The sequence below is a fragment of the Lissotriton helveticus genome, chromosome 2_1, assembly GCF_964261635.1.
Source record: "Lissotriton helveticus chromosome 2_1, aLisHel1.1, whole genome shotgun sequence".
Taxonomy (NCBI): domain Eukaryota; kingdom Metazoa; phylum Chordata; class Amphibia; order Caudata; family Salamandridae; genus Lissotriton; species Lissotriton helveticus.
In genome coordinates this window covers 1,447,441,712-1,447,464,311 of record NC_136059.1, presented here as the reverse complement: position 1 = coordinate 1,447,464,311, position 22,600 = coordinate 1,447,441,712, and positions in this window count along the sequence as shown.

Here is a 22,600-nt window from a genome sequence, read left to right as displayed (position 1 = left end):
AAGAGTGGTCTGCTTAATTCAGACACTCTGTTCATCACCACCCCCTTTTCTGAATCGTTTTTGGCCACTATAGGTGTGGCAGGGTATACTCAGACATGAGTCCCTTGCTCACTGCTCCATCAGGATTCAAGCAAGCCAGGCCGACGAGGCTGAAATGCCAGAAACCGGTCCCCGGTAGCTTGTCTCCTTTCTGGTGAAGAATTGGCTTGGTAGTTTGGTCTGCCCTGTTCCCATGATGCACTGGGCCAGGGACAGACTAATTTGCATATAGCCAGGTTCTGAGCTGGGATGGGGAAGTGAGCTAAATAACGGTGATGGATCAAGCCCTGATCTTTGGACTGGGTAAGAGTGGTCTGCTTAATTCAGACACTCTGTTCATCACCACCCCCTTTTCTGAATCGTTTTTGGCCACTGTAGGTGTGGCAGGGTATACTCAGACATGAGTCCCTTGCTCACTGCTCCATCAGGATTCAAGCAAGCCGGGCCCACGAGGCTGAAATGCCAGAAACCGGTCCCCGGTAGCTCGTCTCCTTTCTGGTGAAGAATTGGCTTGGTAGTTTGGTCTGCCCTGTTCCCATGATGCACTGGGCCAGGGACAGACTAATTTGCATATAGCCAGGTTCTGAGCTGGGATGGGGCAGTGAGCTAAATAACGGTGATGGATCAAGCCCTGATCTTTGGACTGGGTAAGAGTGGTCTGCTTAATTCAGACACTCTGTTCATCACCACCCCCTTTTCTGAATCGTTTTTGGACACTATAGGTGTGGCAGGGTATACTCAGACATGAGTCCCTTGCTCACTGCTCCATCAGGATTCAAGCAAGCCGGGCCGACGAGGCTGAAATGCCAGAAACCGGTCCCCGGTAGCTTGTCTCCTTTCTGGTGAAGAATTGGCTTGGTAGTTTGGTCTGCCCTGTTCCCATGATGCACTGGGCCAGGGACAGACTAATTTGCATATAGCCAGGTTCTGAGCTGGGATGGGGCAGTGAGCTAAATAACGGTGATGGATCAAGCCCTGATCTTTGGACTGGGTAAGAGTGGTCTGCTTAATTCAGACACTCTGTTCATCACCACCCCCTTTTCTGAATCGTTTTTGGCCACTATAGGTGTGGCAGGGTATACTCAGACATGAGTCCCTTGCTCACTGCTCCATCAGGATTCAAGCAAGCCGGGCCCACGAGGCTGAAATGCCAGAAACCGGTCCCCGGTAGCTCGTCTCCTTTCTGGTGAAGAATTGGCTTGGTAGTTTGGTCTGCCCTGTTCCCATGATGCACTGGGCCAGGGACAGATTAATTTGCATATAGCCAGGTTCTGAGCTGGGATGGGGCAGTGAGCTAAATAACGGTGATGGATCAAGCCCTGATCTTTGGACTGGGTAAGAGTGGTCTGCTTAATTCAGACACTCTGTTCATCACCACCCCCTTTTCTGAATCGTTTTTGTCCACTATAGGTGTGGCAGGGTATACTCAGACATGAGTCCCTTGCTCACTGCTCCATCAGGATTCAAGCAAGCCGGGCCGACAAGGCTGAAATGCCAGAAACCGGTCCCCGGTAGCTTGTCTCCTTTCTGGTGAAGAATTGGCTTGGTAGTTTGGTCTGCCCTGTTCCCATGATGCACTGGGCCAGGGACAGACTAATTTGCATATAGCCAGGTTCTGAGCTGGGATGGGGCAGTGAGCTAAATAACGGTGATGGGTCAAGCCCTGATCTTTGGACCGGGTAAGAGTGGTCTGCTTAATTCAGACACTCTGTTCATCACCACCCCCTTTTCTGAATCGTTTTTGGCCTCTATAGGTGTGGCAGGGTATACTCATACATGAGTCCCTTGCTCACTGCTCCATCAGGATTCAAGCAAGCCGGGCCGACGAGGCTGAAATGCCAGAAACCGGTCCCCGGTAGCTTGTCTCCTTTCTGGTGAAGAATTGGCTTGGTAGTTTGGTCTGCCCTGTTCCCATGATGCACTGGGCCAGGGACAGACTAATTTGCATATAGCCAGGTTCTGAGCTGGGATGGGGCAGTGAGCTAAATAACGGTGATGGATCAAGCCCTGATCTTTGGACTGGGTAAGAGTGGTCTGCTTAATTCAGACACTCTGTTCATCACCACCCCCTTTTCTGAATCGTTTTTGGCCACTATAGGTGTGGCAGGGTATACTCAGACATGAGTCCCTTGCTCACTGCTCCATCAGGATTCAAGCAAGCCGGGCCGACGAGGCTGAAATGCCAGAAACCGGTCCCCGGTAGCTTGTCTCCTTTCTGGTGAAGAATTGGCTTGGTAGTTTGGTCTGCCCTGTTCCCATGATGCACTGGGCCAGGGACAGACTAATTTGCATATAGCCAGGTTCTGAGCTGGGATGGGGCAGTGAGCTAAATAACGGTGATGGATCAAGCCCTGATCTTTGGACTGGGTAAGAGTGGTATGCTTAATTCAGACACTCTGTTCATCACCACCCCCTTTTCTGAATCGTTTTTGGCCACTATAGGTGTGGCAGGGTATACTCAGACATGAGTCCCTTGCTCACTGCTCCATCAGGATTCAAGCAAGCCGGGCCGACGAGGCTGAAATGCCAGAAACCGGTCCCCGGTAGCTTGTCTCCTTTCTGGTGAAGAATTGGCTTGGTAGTTTGGTCTGCCCTGTTCCCATGATGCACTGGGCCAGGGACAGACTAATTTGCATATAGCCAGGTTCTGAGCTGGGATGGGGCAGTGAGCTAAATAACGGTGATGGATCAAGCCCTGATCTTTGGACTGGGTAAGAGTGGTCTGCTTAATTCAGACACTCTGTTCATCACCACCCCCTTTTCTGAATCGTTTTTGGCCACTATAGGTGTGGCAGGGTATACTCAGACATGAGTCCCTTGCTCACTGCTCCATCAGGATTCAAGCAAGCCGGGCCGACGAGGCTGAAATGCCAGAAACCGGTCCCCGGTAGCTTGTCTCCTTTCTGGTGAAGAATTGGCTTGGTAGTTTGGTCTGCCCTGTTCCCATGATGCACTGGGCCAGGGACAGACTAATTTGCATATAGCCAGGTTCTGAGCTGGGATGAGGCAGTGAGCTAAATAACGGTGATGGATCAAGCCCTGATCTTTGGACTGGGTAAGAGTGGTCTGCTTAATTCAGACACTCTGTTCATCACCACCCCCTTTTCTGAATCGTTTTTGGCCACTATAGGTGTGGCAGGGTATACTCAGACATGAGTCCCTTGCTCACTGCTCCATCAGGATTCAAGCAAGCCGGGCCGACGAGGCTGAAATGCCAGAAACCGGTCCCCGGTAGCTTGTCTCCTTTCTGGTGAAGAATTGGCTTGGTAGTTTGGTCTGCCCTGTTCCCATGATGCACTGGGCCAGGGACAGACTAATTTGCATATAGCCAGGTTCTGAGCTGGGATGGGGCAGTGAGCTAAATAACGGTGATGGATCAAGCCCTGATCTTTGGACTGGGTAAGAGTGGTCTGCTTAATTCAGACACTCTGTTCATCACCACCCCCTTTTCTGAATCGTTTTTGGCCACTATAGGTGTGGCAGGGTATACTCAGACATGAGTCCCTTGCTCACTGCTCCATCAGGATTCAAGCAAGCCTGGCCGACGAGGCTGAAATGCCAGAAACCGGTCCCCGGTAGCTTGTCTCCTTTCTGGTGAAGAATTGGCTTGGTAGTTTGGTCTGCCCTGTTCCCATGATGCACTGGGCCAGGGACAGACTAATTTGCATATAGCCAGGTTCTGAGCTGGGATGGGGCAGTGAGCTAAATAACGGTGATGGATCAAGCCCTGATCTTTGGACTGGGTAAGAGTGGTCTGCTTAATTCAGACACTCTGTTCATCACCACCCCCTTTTCTGAATCGTTTTTGGCCACTATAGGTGTGGCAGGGTATACTCAGACATGAGTCCCTTGCTCACTGCTCCATCAGGATTCAAGCAAGCCGGGCCGACGAGGCTGAAATGCCAGAAACCGGTCCCCGGTAGCTTGTCTCCTTTCTGGTGAAGAATTGGCTTGGTAGTTTGGTCTGCCCTGTTCCCATGATGCACTGGGCCAGGGACAGACTAATTTGCATATAGCCAGGTTCTGAGCTGGGATGGGGCAGTGAGCTAAATAACGGTGATGGATCAAGCCCTGATCTTTGGACTGGGTAAGAGTGGTCTGCTTAATTCAGACACTCTGTTCATCACCACCCCCTTTTCTGAATTGTTTTTGGCCACTATAGGTGTGGCAGGATATACTCAGACATGAGTCCCTTGCTCACTGCTCCATCAGGATTCAAGCAAGCCGGGCCGACGAGGCTGAAATGCCAGAAACCGGTCCCCGGTAGCTTGTCTCCTTTCTGGTGAAGAATTGGCTTGGTAGTTTGGTCTGCCCTGTTCCCATGATGCACTGGGCCAGGGACAGACTAATTTGCATATAGCCAGGTTCTGAGCTGGGATGGGGCAGTGAGCTAAATAACGGTGATGGATCAAGCCCTGATCTTTGGACTGGGTAAGAGTGGTCTGCTTAATTCAGACACTCTGTTCATCACCACCCCCTTTTCTGAATTGTTTTTGGCCACTATAGGTGTGGCAGGGTATACTCAGACATGAGTCCCTTGCTCACTGCTCCATCAGGATTCAAGCAAGCCGGGCCGACGAGGCTGAAATGCCAGAAACCGGTCCCCGGTAGCTTGTCTACTTTCTGGTGAAGAATTGGCTTGGTAGTTTGGTCTGCCCTGTTCCCATGATGCACTGGGCCAGGGACAGACTAATTTGCATATAGCCAGGTTCTGAGCTGGGATGGGGCAGTGAGCTAAATAACGGTGATGGATCAAGCCCTGATCTTTGGACTGGGTAAGAGTGGTCTGCTTAATTCAGACACTCTGTTCATCACCACCCCCTTTTCTGAATCGTTTTTGGCCACTATAGGTGTGGCAGGGTATGCTCAGACATGAGTCCCTTGCACACTGCTCCATCAGGATTCAAGCAAGCCGGGCCGACGAGGCTGAAATGCCAGAAACCGGTCCCCGGTAGCTTGTCTCCTTTCTGGTGAAGAATTGGCTTGGTAGTTTGGTCTGCCCTGTTCCCATGATGCACTGGGCCAGGGACAGACTAATTTGCATATAGCCAGGTTCTGAGCTGGGATGGGGCAGTGAGCTAAATAACGGTGATGGATCAAGCCCTGATCTTTGGACTGGGTAAGAGTGGTCTGCTTAATTCAGACACTCTGTTCATCACCACCCCCTTTTCTGAATCGTTTTTGGCCACTATAGGTGTGGCAGGGTATACTCAGACATGAGTCCCTTGCTCACTGCTCCATCAGGATTCAAGCAAGCCGGGCCGACGAGGCTGAAATGCCAGAAACCGGTCCCCGGTAGCTTGTCTCCTTTCTGGTGAAGAATTGGCTTGGTAGTTTGGTCTGCCCTGTTCCCATGATGCACTGGGCCAGGGACAGACTAATTTGCATATAGCCAGGTTCTGAGCTGGGATGGGGCAGTGAGCTAAATAATGGTGATGGATCAAGCCCTGATCTTTGGACTGGGTAAGAGTGGTCTGCTTAATTCAGACACTCTGTTCATCACCACCCCCTTTTCTGAATCGTTTTTGGACACTATAGGTGTGGCAGGGTATACTCAGACATGAGTCCCTTGCTCACTGGTCCATCAGGATTCAAGCAAGCCGGGCCGACGAGGCTGAAATGCCAGAAACCGGTCCCCGGTAGCTTGTCTCCTTTCTGGTGAAGAATTGGCTTGGTAGTTTGGTCTGCCCTGTTCCCATGATGCACTGGGCCAGGGACAGATTAATTTGCATATAGTCAGGTTCTGAGCTGGGATGGGGCAGTGAGCTAAATAACGGTGATGGATCAAGCCCTGATCTTTGGACTGGGTAAGAGTGGTCTGCTTAATTCAGACACTCTGTTCATCACCACCCCCTTTTCTGAATCGTTTTTGGCCACTATAGGTGTGGCAGGGTATACTCAGACATGAGTCCCTTGCTCACTGCTCCATCAGGATTCAAGCAAGCCGGGCCGACGAGGCTGAAATGCCAGAAACCGGTCCCCGGTAGCTTGTCTCCTTTCTGTTGAAGAATTGGCTTGGTAGTTTGGTCTGCCCTGTTCCCATGATGCACTGGGCCAGGGACAGACTAATTTGCATATAGCCAGGTTCTGAGCTGGGATGGGGCAGTGAGCTAAATAACGGTGATGGATCAAGCCCTGATCTTTGGACCGGGTAAGAGTGGTCTGCTTAATTCAGACACTCTGTTCATCACCACCCCCTTTTCTGAATCGTTTTTGGCCTCTATAGGTGTGGCAGGGTATACTCATACATGAGTCCCTTGCTCACTGCTCCATCAGGATTCAAGCAAGCCGGGCCGACGAGGCTGAAATGCCAGAAACCGGTCCCCGGTAGCTTTTTTCCTTTCTGGTGAAGAATTGGCTTGGTAGTTTGGTCTGCCCTGTCCCCATGATGCACTGGGCCAGGGACAGACTAATTTGCATATAGCCAGGTTCTGAGCTGGGATGGGGCAGTGAGCTAAATAACGGTGATGGATCAAGCCCTGATCTTTGGACTGGGTAAGAGTGGTCTGCTTAATTCAGACACTCTGTTCATCACCACCCCCTTTTCTGAATCGTTTTTGGCCACTATAGGTGTGGCAGGGTATACTCAGACATGAGTCCCTTGCTCACTGCTCCATCAGGATTCAAGCAAGCCGGGCCGACGAGGCTGAAATGCCAGAAACCGGTCCCCGGTAGCTTGTCTCCTTTCTGGTGAAGAATTGGCTTGGTAGTTTGGTCTGCCCTGTTCCCATGATGCACTGGGCCAGGGACAGACTAATTTGCATATAGCCAGGTTCTGAGCTGGGATGGGGAAGTGAGCTAAATAACGGTGATGGATCAAGCCCTGATCTTTGGACTGGGTAAGAGTGGTCTGCTTAATTCAGACACTCTGTTCATCACCACCCCCTTTTCTGAATCGTTTTTGGCCACTATAGGTGTGGCAGGGTATACTCAGACATGAGTCCCTTGCTCACTGCTCCATCAGGATTCAAGCAAGCCGGGCAGACGAGGCTGAAATGCCAGAAACCGGTCCCCGGTAGCTTGTCTCCTTTCTGGTGAAGAATTGGCTTGGTAGTTTGGTCTGCCCTGTTCCCATGATGCACTGGGCCAGGGACAGACTAATTTGCATATAGCCAGGTTCTGAGCTGGGATGGGGAAGTGAGCTAAATAACGGTGATGGATCAAGCCCTGATCTTTGGACTGGGTAAGAGTGGTCTGCTTAATTCAGACACTCTGTTCATCACCACCCCCTTTTCTGAATCGTTTTTGGCCACTGTAGGTGTGGCAGGGTATACTCAGACATGAGTCCCTTGCTCACTGCTCCATCAGGATTCAAGCAAGCCGGGCCCACGAGGCTGAAATGCCAGAAACCGGTCCCCGGTAGCTCGTCTCCTTTCTGGTGAAGAATTGGCTTGGTAGTTTGGTCTGCCCTGTTCCCATGATGCACTGGGCCAGGGACAGACTAATTTGCATATAGCCAGGTTCTCAGCTGGGATGGGGCAGTGAGCTAAATAACGGTGATGGATCAAGCCCTGATCTTTGGACTGGGTAAGAGTGGTCTGCTTAATTCAGACACTCTGTTCATCACCACCCCCTTTTCTGAATCGTTTTTGGCCACTATAGGTGTGGCAGGGTATACTCAGACATGAGTCCCTTGCTCACTGCTCCATCAGGATTCAAGCAAGCCGGGCCGACGAGGCTGAAATGCCAGAAACCGGTCCCCGGTAGCTCGTCTCCTTTCTGGTGAAGAATTGGCTTGGTAGTTTGGTCTGCCCTGTTCCCATGATGCACTGGGCCAGGGACAGACTAATTTGCATATAGCCAGGTTCTGAGCTGGGATGGGGCAGTGAGCTAAATAACGGTGATGGATCAAGCCCTGATCTTTGGACTGGGTAAGAGTGGTCTGCTTAATTCAGACACTCTGTTCATCACCACCCCCTTTTCTGAATCGTTTTTGGCCACTATAGGTGTGGCAGGGTATACTCAGACATGAGTCCCTTGCTCACTGCTCCATCAGGATTCAAGCAAGCCGGGCCCACGAGGCTGAAATGCCAGAAACCGGTCCCCGGTAGCTCGTCTCCTTTCTGGTGAAGAATTGGCTTGGTAGTTTGGTCTGCCCTGTTCCCATGATGCACTGGGCCAGGGACAGATTAATTTGCATATAGCCAGGTTCTGAGCTGGGATGGGGCAGTGAGCTAAATAACGGTGATGGATCAAGCCCTGATCTTTGGACTGGGTAAGAGTGGTCTGCTTAATTCAGACACTCTGTTCATCACCACCCCCTTTTCTGAATCGTTTTTGTCCACTATAGGTGTGGCAGGGTATACTCAGACATGAGTCCCTTGCTCACTGCTCCATCAGGATTCAAGCAAGCCGGGCCGACAAGGCTGAAATGCCAGAAACCGGTCCCCGGTAGCTTGTCTCCTTTCTGGTGAAGAATTGGCTTGGTAGTTTGGTCTGCCCTGTTCCCATGATGCACTGGGCCAGGGACAGACTAATTTGCATATAGCCAGGTTCTGAGCTGGGATGGGGCAGTGAGCTAAATAACGGTGATGGATCAAGCCCTGATCTTTGGACCGGGTAAGAGTGGTCTGCTTAATTCAGACACTCTGTTCATCACCACCCCCTTTTCTGAATCGTTTTTGGCCTCTATAGGTGTGGCAGGGTATACTCATACATGAGTCCCTTGCTCACTGCTCCATCAGGATTCAAGCAAGCCGGGCCGACGAGGCTGAAATGCCAGAAACCGGTCCCCGGTAGCTTGTCTCCTTTCTGGTGAAGAATTGGCTTGGTAGTTTGGTCTGCCCTGTTCCCATGATGCACTGGGCCAGGGACAGACTAATTTGCATATAGCCAGGTTCTGAGCTGGGATGGGGCAGTGAGCTAAATAACGGTGATGGATCAAGCCCTGATCTTTGGACTGGGTAAGAGTGGTCTGCTTAATTCAGACACTCTGTTCATCACCACCCCCTTTTCTGAATCGTTTTTGGCCACTATAGGTGTGGCAGGGTATACTCAGGCATGAGTCCCTTGCTCACTGCTCCATCAGGATTCAAGCAAGCCGGGCCCACGAGGCTGAAATGCCAGAAACCGGTCCCCGGTAGCTCGTCTCCTTTCTGGTGAAGAATTGGCTTGGTAGTTTGGTCTGCCCTGTTCCCATGATGCACTGGGCCAGGGACAGACTAATTTGCATATAGCCAGGTTCTGAGCTGGGATGGGGCAGTGAGCTAAATAACGGTGATGGATCAAGCCCTGATCTTTGGACTGGGTAAGAGTGGTCTGCTTAATTCAGACACTCTGTTCATCACCACCCCCTTTTCTGAATCGTTTTTGGCCACTATAGGTGTGGCAGGGTATACTCAGACATGAGTCCCTTGCTCACTGCTCCATCAGGATTCAAGCAAGCCGGGCCGACGAGGCTGAAATGCCAGAAACCAGTCCCCGGTAGCTTGTCTCCTTTCTGGTGAAGAATTGGCTTGGTAGTTTGGTCTGCCCTGTTCCCATGATGCACTGGGCCAGGGACAGACTAATTTGCATATAGCCAGGTTCTGAGCTGGGATGGGGCAGTGAGCTAAATAACGGTGATGGATCAAGCCCTGATCTTTGGACTGGGTAAGAGTGGTCTGCTTAATTCAGACACTCTGTTCATCACCACCCCCTTTTCTGAATCGTTTTTGGCCACTATAGGTGTGGCAGGGTATACTCAGACATGAGTCCCTTGCTCACTGCTCCATCAGGATTCAAGCAAGCCGGGCCGACGAGGCTGAAATGCCAGAAACTGGTCCCCGGTAGCTTGTCTCCTTTCTGGTGAAGAATTGGCTTGGTAGTTTGGTCTGCCCTGTTCCCATGATGCACTGGGCCAGGGACAGACTAATTTGCATATAGCCAGGTTCTGAGCTGGGATGGGGCAGTGAGCTAAATAACGGTGATGGATCAAGCCCTGATCTTTGGACTGGGTAAGAGTGGTCTGCTTAATTCAGACACTCTGTTCATCACCACCCCCTTTTCTGAATCGTTTTTGGCCACTATAGGTGGCTGGTGGTAAATACAACTAAAACAAAACTCATGGCTTTTAACCCCCCAAATTCTTTTTGAGACAGTCTTCTGCTTAATGGGAAACCTCTAGAAAGAGTGAGCACTTTTGATTATCTTGGTATCCGTCTCGCAGATAACATGTCTTTGAAAAACCATCTTGCAAAAATGTTAATGAACCACAAAAGGGTAACAGGATCACTCGAGAAGGAACACCGCCTTTCGCACAGCAGACCAGTTTTGCCATCCCTCCAGGTCTACAAAGCAAAGGCTGTGAGCGCAGCTCTGTATGGGGCTGAATTGTGGGGATTCAAGAAGACCATAGACCTCTGCAGATCAGAACACAAATTCCTTAAGGAACTAGTGATGCTGCCAAATTACCTTCCCCTTACTCCCATTATGCTGGATATGGGCAGACACTCCATAGGAGATGTAGCAAGGCTGCGGCCCTTGCTTTTCTGGGCCCCTATCAGGAGGACTGAAGAGCTTCTGCCTTATGCAGAAGCCCTTTCAGATGTTATTAGGCTGGACACAAGTAGTAATGTGGGTTGGATTGCCAATGCCAGGAAATCGATGATAGCCAATAGGGTTTAGAGCTCATTGAGATAAACAGGACCCACAGAAGAAAGAAGTGCTGAAGGGTTTACACTGGAATTGGGTGGACCAGCAAAAATTCAGGAATCCAAAATTGGGGAGCTTGACCGCTGCATTCTTTCTCCCAAGCAGGAAAGACATTTGGAGTCCTTTCAAGATATAATTCAGGTCCCACAGGATAGGCTCTTATATACTCATTTCAGGTTTGGCACACTTCCTGTTAATGAAACCATAGATAAATGGCACACATGCAACCCAGCCCCAAAAGATTGCCCATGCTGTAAGGCCCCCAAAGAAAGTGTTTCCCATGTCATGTTTGTTTGCCATGCATATTCCACACCTAGGGCAAAGTAGTTAAAACCGGTTTACCTGCAACTGGGCACTCGGGAGCATCACGTTGCCTTGCGTATACTTAGATCGGACACAAGACCACTTTTCGTCTGCAGTGTGGCAAAGTTTTTAAGCCATGCAAAGATAATTAGAAGGAAGGTCCTGACAGGAACGCGGACGTTCACAGCCGTATGAGGCTTAAGTGTAGCTGACGCTGGGCTTCCAAGATAACACACTAAGGCTTTTTATATTTTTCATGTATCCTTTCCTGTTTTTATTTTATTAACAATACTTCCCGACTGGATGCTTGCAAGTTAGGTCTAGCTAAAATTGTACTACAAAAATGGAAGTTACTTTTTAAAATGTTAATCATGTATATTTAATTATTTTGTGCACTATTGATAGCCTTTTTTTAATGTGACACTAAACACATCAAAAAGGTTTTTTTTCGGATGTTTTTTCTACTTTTTTCATTTTAGTTGTCATTTTGATTGTCTTTTTATCTGGAAATAGTTTTTTATCAATGTTTTTAGAAATGTATTTAGTGGATTGTTTTCTATCTTATCATATACTCGAGCTTGAATTTTTGTCTTCTATGCACTTGCACCTTTTGGGGTTGATTGTGGTACATTTAATGTTGTTTTTTGCGAACTCAGTCTCCCATTGTTGTACTGTATGCATTGCACTTTTATGGTAATAAATGACTGAAAGAAAGTTTGAAAGAAATAATTGGTGTTAAGATTGTAGCTCAAGTGCATTTTGAGGGTGTTTGGTTGTATTGTGATGGTATGAGAACTGTTTTGAGGAAGCCAAAGGCATTTTTTGTGTGTTTCTTGGGGTGTTGTCTGCTTGACTAAGGCATTTTGAAAATGTATGAGTACGTTCTTAGGAACGCAGTTGTGGCTGTCTGGAGTGTGATGTAGCTATTGAAAGTTGTTAAGTCTGTGGGGGCATTTGGGGTGTTTCTGGGTATAGAAATAATATGTGTGCTATTTGTTGGTGTATGGTTGAATGGCAAATGTGCCTGCCTGGTGGCATTGTGTCAATGTCGGCAGTGTGTGATGGTACCCCAGAAGTATTTTGAGGCAATTTGGGTATATTGTGTGAAAGTCTGGACTGTGCTTTGAGGGCGTTTGTGTGCTTGAATGTGCTTTAATATTGTTATGGGGCGTTATAAGGATGCAAGTGTCTTTGTGGACATATCTTGATTTCTGCATATATTTGGTTGTCTCAGTATAGAAAGGAATGTCTGAAGTATTATGTTGATTGTATAGATAATATGTGAGTGTCCGATATATATATGGGACTGGAAATGTGGAAAGGGTACTTACTAATCACTCTTATTTCCTGGCTAATGCTATTTTCTCGAACTAGGTAATTATACTGCAATAACTGATCCTAATTGTGCTGACCTATGGATGAAGAGCTCTGCAGCAGATATGAGGATGAACCTGTTTTTTTTGGAACAGGCTGTGACGAACTAGGGTATGCTCTTCACTTACAGATACCAACAATGCTTCCCCTTGCCCTGGCTTATCTCTACACTATTGTCACAACCTTTGCGACTCCACACATAATTTCTCTGGCACCAATTCCAGTCAGGTTGTTGTTTGTGCTTGGTGCATGTTTGGATGTATGTGTAAATGATTGTGCAGATTGTCATTTGTTGTCATCCACCCAGTTTGACGTTGTTAGGGTGTCTGGGGAGTGCTGGTGACATAGTGGCTGGTGAGGACATTCTCAAGGTAAGTCAAGTACCACACTAATTAATCAGTTGCTGTCCCCAACTCTCATCTCCATATAATAGCCTGACCAGCCTTGCCGCTCTCTCTCAGTCTTTTACTCTCTATTATAAATTTCACTCTTGGGCTCTGGATTAGTTAGATGGCAGGAGGACCTCATTTTCAAAAGTTGGTTTCCACCTCTCAAAATCAGATTCTTTGAGGTGGGACAGATCACTTGACGTTTGGGGTGGCTGTAATGGAACAGGAGAAAGAGAGAGAAAGCAAGCTGCAAAGATGTGAGGATCAGAGGGATTGCTCATCATGAACAGTGACAGAGCTGCAAATGAGGTAAAATTAAAGTGCAGTGACTCCCGGCCAAGTGAACCCTGAAAATGCTGTTTTCTACCCATAACAGTAGTCAGAGGGTCCATTTATTTGTTTGCACCAGGATCCATGGCATCCTTGCTAAGGCAACACAGGACAAATGAGAAACACTTTAGAAAGGTGAGACACTTTAAAGTGGAAGAGTATACATGATTGAGTTATAGGAGTGATTAGAAGGTATATATAAGTGTTGGAAAAGAGAGGCGAGGATGTGAAGGAGAAGACAATACATTAAAGGTTATGTTAAATTTGATGGTTTCTTTTTGTTAAACCATGGTTATGTGCAATGTTAAATAGCATACTAACATGTTATACATTATAGGTATGTTTCTTCGTATATTTTGAGTTATTCGATCACCTTGTGCATGATGTAATCATACAATGTGTTTTGCTTAATGTCTCCCCTTGCAATGCAACATGGCACCTTAGTCTACTATTTAAGTTTTGCTGACTGACAACGCGAGTGACGGTGAAGCGATCTGGGCACATGGACCCAATTTTTTGTTACTATACAGAAGAACTTGACTTGACAAATATCTACACCTTTGGAACGGATTATGAACAAAACACGTTTTGTCCCATAATATTGGGGATCTGTTTTATCAGAACACTTATATGGATTGTTATGTTATGTTATGTTAAATTGATTTTTATAGCGCACAGCTGCCCCAGCAAAGGGGCGTCCCGGCGCTTTTGAACAGGCAGATAACAAACACAACACCGCACAGAATACGGGCAGGAGCAAGAAGGGAGAGAATTAAGAATCTTTAGGGAACAAATGCGTTTTGATGGCCCTCCTAAATGCAAGCAGATTGTCAAGTGCACGGATATGGGGCGGAAGCGAGTTCCAAAGTTTAGCCGCCATGACCCGGAAGGACCGGCCTCCAGCTCTACACAACTTGAAACGAGGCACTACCACCAAGTTTTGACCGGCGGATCTCAAGGCGCGAGAGGGAACATATGGTATAAGCAGATCCTCAAGAATCTGGGGGGAGGACAACTTGAGGATCTTAAAGGACAGACACAGAGTTTTAAAATCGATCCTCTGCGCCATTGGCAGCCAATGAAGAGACCGAATGGTTGCGCTCGCAGAGCAGGACCTCGGAAGCCCCACCAGTGCTCTGGCCGCAGCATTTTGGATGCGCTGCATCCGGGCGATTTCCGCCCGGTTCGCCCCTAACAGGAGCGAACTGGCGTAATCAAGCCGAGACAAAATGGTGGCCTGGATAACCAACTGCCTCGTAGAGGCGTCGAAGAACTTCAAAATGGGTCTGAGTCCTCGAAGAATCCTGAAGCAAGTGGCTGCAGTTTTTTTAGTATGAGCGCAAAAAGTGAGGGCAGAGTCTAGCCAGACCCCTACGTTTTTTACCTCCAATACCGGGGTAGGCGTAACACCTAACTCGGGGGGCCACCATTCATCACTCCACATGTCCCGATGTTTACCCACAACCAGTATCTTAGTCTTTTTAGCGTTCAACTGAAGGCAATTGGCTGTCATCCAGTCAGCCACCGCCAAGAGCCCTGCTCTGAACCTGGGGGCCTCAAGGTCTGGCTTCCCACTCAGCACAACCGCCAGCTGTGTATCGTCAGCGTAGGAAACGATGGTCATATCCCACTGCTTGGCGACCGCAGCCAACGGGTGAACATAAAGGTTGAAAAGTGTGGGACTTAAAGCCGACCCCTGAGGCACACCCAGTTCTAAAGGATAGAAATTGGACTCAAAGGGCGGAGTGGCGACCCGGAATGAGCGATCAGTCAAGAAAGACTGGAACCATTTTAGTGCCAGGCCACAGACACCTACTTCTCCGAGACGTTGCAGCAGTATCGGATTGAAGGAATAACGTTCAAAACACTTTAGATACACAATTCTGAGCCCTGAAGAAGTCTGTGAAAGGACAAAACACGTTGGCTACGACTTTCTCTGATCCACGTTTCTTTGTACTATAACTTCTGTTGTCAATTGCATTGATTATATGTTGAATTTCACTCTTTCTAGATATGCTTTAAGTATAACATTACACATGATTTTTTTTGACAGATTCTCAATAAAATGCCTATAATGGTTATAATTCTGTGTGTGCTGGAACATTGGGTGTTTTTGTTAATTTGAAAACTTGTTTTCAGTTTGGAGTACAGAAGGATTGTGCTCCAGGTTCCTTGCACATATGTATATGTGGTATACATTATGCTCACTATTATTTTTGATGTGAGGTGCGGTATTGCTTACCTCATTGCTTCTAACTTTCTTTGTCTTAAGTTTCATGAGACTTTGTACACATTACAACAACCATGGAACTGTCTGAATGAATTGCACTATAAGTTAACTAGTCATCATATGGATACCCACTGGGATGAACATGTACTACAAATCAGGGCTGTTTCTGCAATTCAGATACAAATTGTGTTAAGCAATTATATCATGTGGAATAGTATGTACATTGCAAGATGTTCTCAGTATAACTGGTACATATGTGCTTGTATATACTGATTATATGTTCATTATACATCGTTCATCATCACTGTTGAACTAGATTTGCAACCGATGAATACTGAATGAAGCAGTACAGGTAATACGTAACTGTTTCCGTGGATATTCACTTTTTTAAACCCAATAATCAGAGAGCCCTTCTTTTTTAATATCAAGGACACAGAGATCATTCTTTTTTCATGTTTCTTCACTTGGTTAGTCTTTGTACACTCTTGTACGCATAAGCATGCACGTTAGCGTCTTACGTATGTCTTCCCACATACCATTCAATTGACCGGGACACTCCCATGCTACCACAGCCAGCTCTGTAAGCGAGTTTGCTATTGCCACACGCTGAATCTTCATAGAATTTGTTTGATGGGTAAGAGCAGCTATATTATTTACTTTTCAAAGCTTTAAGTTTGGGCCTGAGCGACCCGTATGTCACCCGCTCACTGCACACGCACATTACCTTTAGGTACTACGCCACTCCAGCTCCTATTCAACCACGTGTAATTTGGTTTGGCATAAAGCAGTATGGATTAAACCGCTGTGTTTTGACTTTCTGATTTTTTGTGATACGACCTATGGCTGTCACCGAGGTCTTTGTATTTTTCAGAGTCTTGCAGCAACTTTTTTGTTGGCTGTTCCTGCTACGTCATGTTAGGAACCAGACATTTAGTCTATATACAGGTACATCCAGTCTGGGCTTGCTCTTTTTTACACAGGGCACAGGCGAGTCATAAACTCTTTTTCTTTCTAAAATCACCTGTTTCTTTTCATCTATATCAAGGAAATTAGTTGTCGGCATGGTGCATGCTGCATGCTGGTTAGGGTAGATTTCAGAGACACTCGAACCATCCAGCACGTCTTCACATCATTATTGTACGTGTTTTTCATTCTAAGTGGATCACCAACTTTTCCATAAATCACTAACCCTTCTATACAAAACTATTCTTTCCTGATGATGAGTCAAAGTATTTTTTAAGAGATATTTACAAACTATCATCATACTTTTATTGTTTGTACTGACCCCTGAAGAAGGGTCATCAGACTCGAAATGCATTGGGTATTGTTTTAATTTGTAAAGGAACAAGATACTTCATGATTGCCTTCTTACTTCATGAGTGTGACCTCTCAACATTTGTGAACAATCTTGTGAAGGCAAGAAAAAATACAAATTTGCAAGCAACCTTTGTTTTTGTACTATGTTGTTTATTTTTAGTCTAAAGCAATGATTCAGTATGAAATATACATTGTTATTATTGAAAGAAAGTAAAGTGTTTACCATGTAGCCTTAGGCACTAAGTGCGCCCAGCATCCAGAGCAGTTGTGTTGGTCTCTTTAATCTATTAGTGGCAGGAACAGGGTAGAGCCCTGCCAGCTTGGTGCGCAGGAAATACGTTAAAGTTTGTGTACATTCTGATACATTGGGCTTAATTTTACTGTGTGCGTCGCTATCTACTCCGTTTCTGTCTTTACACATCTCTGGGTGCCATGCCTGCAACCCACTGCTGAGGCCTAGGTAAACCATCCCTCAGGTGAGGGCACAGTGGCCTGAGGCATGTACCCCTTCAGTGTCTAAGTCCATTCATAAGCATTGTAAATGCAGTAAAACCATAAAGGGTATATGGTCTGGGAGTTGGTGATTACAAAATCCACAGCTCCATAATGGCTTTACTAAAACCTGGGAAGTTTGGTAGCAAACTTCTCAGCACATTAAACCCACGATGATGCCAGTGTAGGATTTAATGTAAAATGCACTCATGTGGAATCTTTTAGAGATGCAGCCTGAAAAACTACCAGCCCTGCTGTGGTTCTTGAATGGCTGCCTGCCATTTGCCACGGCCATATAGGTTTCTAGACCCCTAAGTAGAGAGCCTCTGCTCTCTGGGTCCAGAAACAAAGCCCATCCTGGGCAGGCCTGTCATGCTTCCTCCCCAAGGATGGGCTGGGTTCTTGAAGGAGAAGCTTCAAAGGCCTTACACTTAATGAGTAAGTGCACATACTCATTTTGGTATTCACAGAAGGCTCTTACCCATCAATGAGTAAGTGCCTTCTGTGAATACCAAAATGAAAATGGTAGTAAGTTTAGGATTTTGTCTTAAGTTAGTTCTGTGATTCGGGCCTTTAGTATTCCCAAAATGAACCAGAGGTCAATGCTTGCAGAATTATATCAAAAATAAGAAAAGATAAAGTAATCTGCTATAAAAAAAAAGTGCTCCTTCAATTGGTCAATGGTTGGTCAATGGCTAAATGGTAACCCATGTAAAATAGGGGATACAAGATATTGCAGTAATGCACAAACCAAAATATTTGGTATCGCCATCGTAAAAGCTGTTGTGAAACACAAGAAAGGGTGCCAGCATTTGGCAGAAAAATACTGTGTTCACCCAGCCAACATAAGACCATGTCAAATAGAATCCTAGTAAGTTTGAACCCTAGAAACACAGGGATACCAAATATTAGAGCCAACATGAGGCATGATATTTGGTATTCCCCAGAGGAACCAGTTTTTAACTCTTGTGGAATGATCTAAAACATTTTAAAAGATACTAGAGTTTACTAACAAATTAAAGGCACCTTCAATTGGTCAAAAGCTAAGGGGTAACCCTTGAGAGGTAGGGGATAAAAGATATTACAGAAGCGCATGAGACATCATATTTGGTTTCCTATAGTAAACAATGTTGGAATACACATGGAAGGGTGCTATATGGCATAAAAATTCTGTGTTCACCCAGCCAACATGAGACCTTGTCAAATTTAATCCTGGTCACTTTGAACCTGGGATACATGGTGGATACCAAATATTATAGCCCATACAAGGCCTTATATTTGGTATCCCCCAAATGACTGGACGTAAAATCTTGTGGAATGATGCAAAAAATGTGAAAAGATATTGGTGTACGCTAACCAAAAAAAGGCAACTTGAATCGCTCAACGACTAAAAGATAACCCTTGAAAAGTAGGTGAAATTAGATATTACAACAATGCAGGAACCATATGTGGTATCCCCAAGTAAATGTTGGTGGAAACATAGAGAAGGGTGCTTTTTGGAAGGAAACTACTGTGTGTACTCAGCCAATAAAAGGCTATGTACAATTGAATACTGGTAAGCTCTAACCTGAGAACCTATTGTAGCTCATATGAGGATTATATGCTGTATCAACCAAAGGAACCAGATGTGAAAGCTTATTGAATGAAACCAAAAATGTGAAAATATATTGTAGTCTGCTATCAAATAAAAGGTAACTTGAATTGGTCAGTGGCTAAAAATTAACCCCAGAAATTTGGGAATACCAGATATTACAGCAATATAGGAGGTGTAATATGTGGTATCCCCACTGTAGAAGATGTTAGAAAACACAGGGAAGTGTACTATTTGGCAGCAAAATATTGTATTCACCTAGCCAGATGAAGGCCATGTCAAACTTAATACTGGTAAGCTCTAACCTAAGAAGCATAGGAGGATAACAAATATTATAGCCCAAATGATGCATTATATTTAGTATTCCTAAAAGGAAACAAACACAAAAGCTTGTTAAGTAAAATGCAGTTTGCTAGCAAATAAAAGGCAACTGTAGTTGGTCAGTACCTAAAAGGTAACCCTTGAAATGTAGGGAAACCAGATATTACAACAATGCATGAGCTGTAATATCTGGCATCCCCACAGTAGAAGATGTGGAAAACAATGGGAAGCATGGTATTTGGCAGGAAAATACAGTGTTCACCCAGTCAACAGAAGGCCATGTCAAACTTAATTCTGGTGAGCTCTAACCTGACAAAAATAAGGGATACCAAATGTTACAGCCCGTATGAGGCATTATATTTGGTATCCCTTAAATGAACTAGATGTAAAAGCTTGTGGATTGAAACCAAAAGTGTGAAAATATACTGTAGTCTGATATCAAATAAAAGGCAAGTTGAATTGGTCAGTGGGTAAAAGATAACCACTAAAAAGTAGGAGATGCCGGATACTACTGCAAGCCCGAACCATGATATGTGATATCCCTAAACTAAAAGATTATGGCAAACACAGGGAAGGGTGCTGTTTGGCAGGAAAATACTTTGTCCACAAAGGCGACAGAATGCCATATCAAATGTAATCCTGCTTTAACCTGAGAAACATAGGGGATACCAAATATTATAGCCCATGTGAAGCATTACTGGGTATCCCCCGAAGGAACCCAATGGGGTTGAAATCAAAAATGTGAATCAAAGCTGTAGTCTGCTATGAAATAAAAGGCAATTTGAATTGGTCACTAGCTGAAGGATAACTCTTGGTATGCAAGATATTACAGCAATGCAGGTCCCGTAATATGTGGTAATCCCCCCATGGTAAAAGATGATGAAAAACAAGAAAGGGTGTTCTTTGGCAGGAGAATAATGTGTTCACCCAGCCAACAGAAGGCCATGCCAAATTGCATCCTGGTAAGCTCTAACCCGAGAAAAATGGAGGATGCCAAATATTATAGCCCATATGAGGCATTATATTTGGTATCCCCCAAAGGAACCAGTTATGAAAGCTTGTGGAATGAAACCAAATTTGTGAAAATATACTGTAGCCTGCTATCAATTGAAAGGCAGCTTGAATTGGTCCGTAGCTAATAGTTGACCCTTGAAAAGTAGGGGATATCAGATATTATAGCATTGTGTAACATGTGATATCCCCACAGTTAAAAATGTTGGAAAACACAGGGAAAGGTGCTATTTTGCAGGAAAATACTGGGTTTATCCAGCCAACAGAAAGCTATGTAAAACCTAATACTGGTAAGCTCTAACCTGAGAAACATAGGGGATACCAAATAATATAGCTATTATGAGGCATTGTATTTTGTACATACTAGCCAAATCTGATGTGAAAGCTTGTGGAATGAAATAAAAAATGTGAAAATATACTGAAGTCTGCTGTTAAATAAAAGGCAACTTGAACTAATCAGTAGCTAAAAACTACCCTGTGAAAATTAGGGGGTACTAGATATTACATCATTTCAGGACTAATAATATGTTGTATCCCCATAGTAAAAGGCAGGAAAATAGGGTGCTCACCCATCCAACAGAAGGCTATGTCAAATTAAATCCTGGTAAGCTATAATCTGAGAAACATAGGGAATACCAAATATTATATCCCTTATGAGGCACTTGTGGTGCGATCTCTATACCTGTGCGTCCATCCACCGAGCAGATAGCACAGTAGAGACGTGCTGAGGCCATGATACTACTCTGAAGCCATAGGTTTGATTTGTGGACTGGGCCGCAATGAGATAGATGCGGAGAGCAGACCCTTGGAGCTGAGGTGAGAGACAGGACCCGCTGCACATATCGCTTGTGGTGCCCGAACGGTGGCCCTAAGACGGCGAGGGCTGGGGAGAGGTTCAGTGGGCTGGGAGAAGAGCGGACATGGACAACAGAGATCGAGAATGGTAACAGCAAGATGTCATCTTTCCTGGGAGGCCTAGCAGCAGTACCGGAGAGGGGCCTAGAGAGCGCACACCAGAAGCAGTTTGTGTGAACTAAACTTGAACCAAGTGCTCTTGCAGCTCAAACGTGGGTAAACCCTCGAGGTTGTGGAAATATCGATCCAGGTGCAGGGCAGGAGAGCCAGCGCATCCTGGGCTGGGAGGCTGCGCCCCTGCCTTTGGGACCTCCTCCTCCCCGAAGATAAAGGACACAACTTTGAGAGAGATCGGGCAGCGAGGGAGGCTCGAATACACATCCACTACTCCACACACAGGAACAACCCTGGAATCATAAAACTACTGCATAAATGCATTTAACGATATAGCCTGCAGACAATAGGTGATGCTCCAGGCTGGACACCCGAGGGGTGCGAGAGTACGGCAGTGGTGGCGGGGTGGGACCTACTGAATACTGCAAACAAATTATGACAACCCAGGGAGAACCCCGACGGGCCAGCTGGTGTTAACAGTTGTGATATTCCAAGGGCAGGTGGCAGGCTGTATCCAAGTGGGCCAAGACGCTACCCAGCAGAAAGGTTCCTCCCATTCACTACATATCGCATCGACAATGAAGAGGATGTCTGTGGGCAAGGGTACTAAAGGCACCCACCAAACAAAGCTGGAAAGATATGCAATGCTAAAGACTGTTGACACAGAAGCAGCAGCCAAAGCAGAGACAGCGGCGGGAACGCGATCGAAGACCCCACGTTAAAGGATATTATCGAAGCTATCACTCTATCACTGGAATTCGTACATCGCTCGAAAACAGAATGGATCTGATCACGACGGAGGTAATGCTCATCAGAGCGGACCTCCAAAAGATGAGCGACAAAGTCAAAACTATGGAAGTGACTACCATCGACCTCCGCTAAGACTCCAGACCAATGCAACAACAAATCAACGACCTACAGGTCGCTAGCAGAATAATGGAAAGTAAATTAGATGACTATGAAAGAAGGTCAGGCCGTAACAATGTTAGAATACTCAGAGTTCCTGATCGGGCGGAGAGATCCATACCTGACCTTTTCATCGAAGGCCTAATCACTAAACATCTATAACCGAAAGGCCTATCCAACTACTTCTCGGTTGAAAGAGCACATAGGATCCTGGGAGGAAGACCAAAACCAGGGGCATCCCGGAGACCACTGTTGACAAGACTGTTTAACTTCAGAGTCTGAGACATTGTTTTGCAGACTGCCCGTACTGCCTTGGCAGGTAAATTTGAAAATAATGAGATAATCTTCTTTCCCGACTTCACAGTAAATGTCCAGAAGCAGAGGCTCTGTTTTCTGGGAATTAAGAAACTGCTTAGTGACAGGGGGCTGAAGTACTCAATGTTGTTCCCAGAAAAACTTTCAGCAACTGAGGGAGAAATCCCCAGAAGACAAATGGGTCTGGACGAGCGAACAAAGCAGTTTTCTATGACGATAATCCAGAGGAATAGCGAAGATGCTGCTGCCTTACATGTAACAGAGCTGCAGAGTCTGCAGCAGGGACACTTGAAGGAAGAATAGAACTCTATCTCTACCATTGACACCGTCTGGAGTCCGGCTAAGTGATTTCAAGCATCATATCCAAAGTAATGAAGCTGA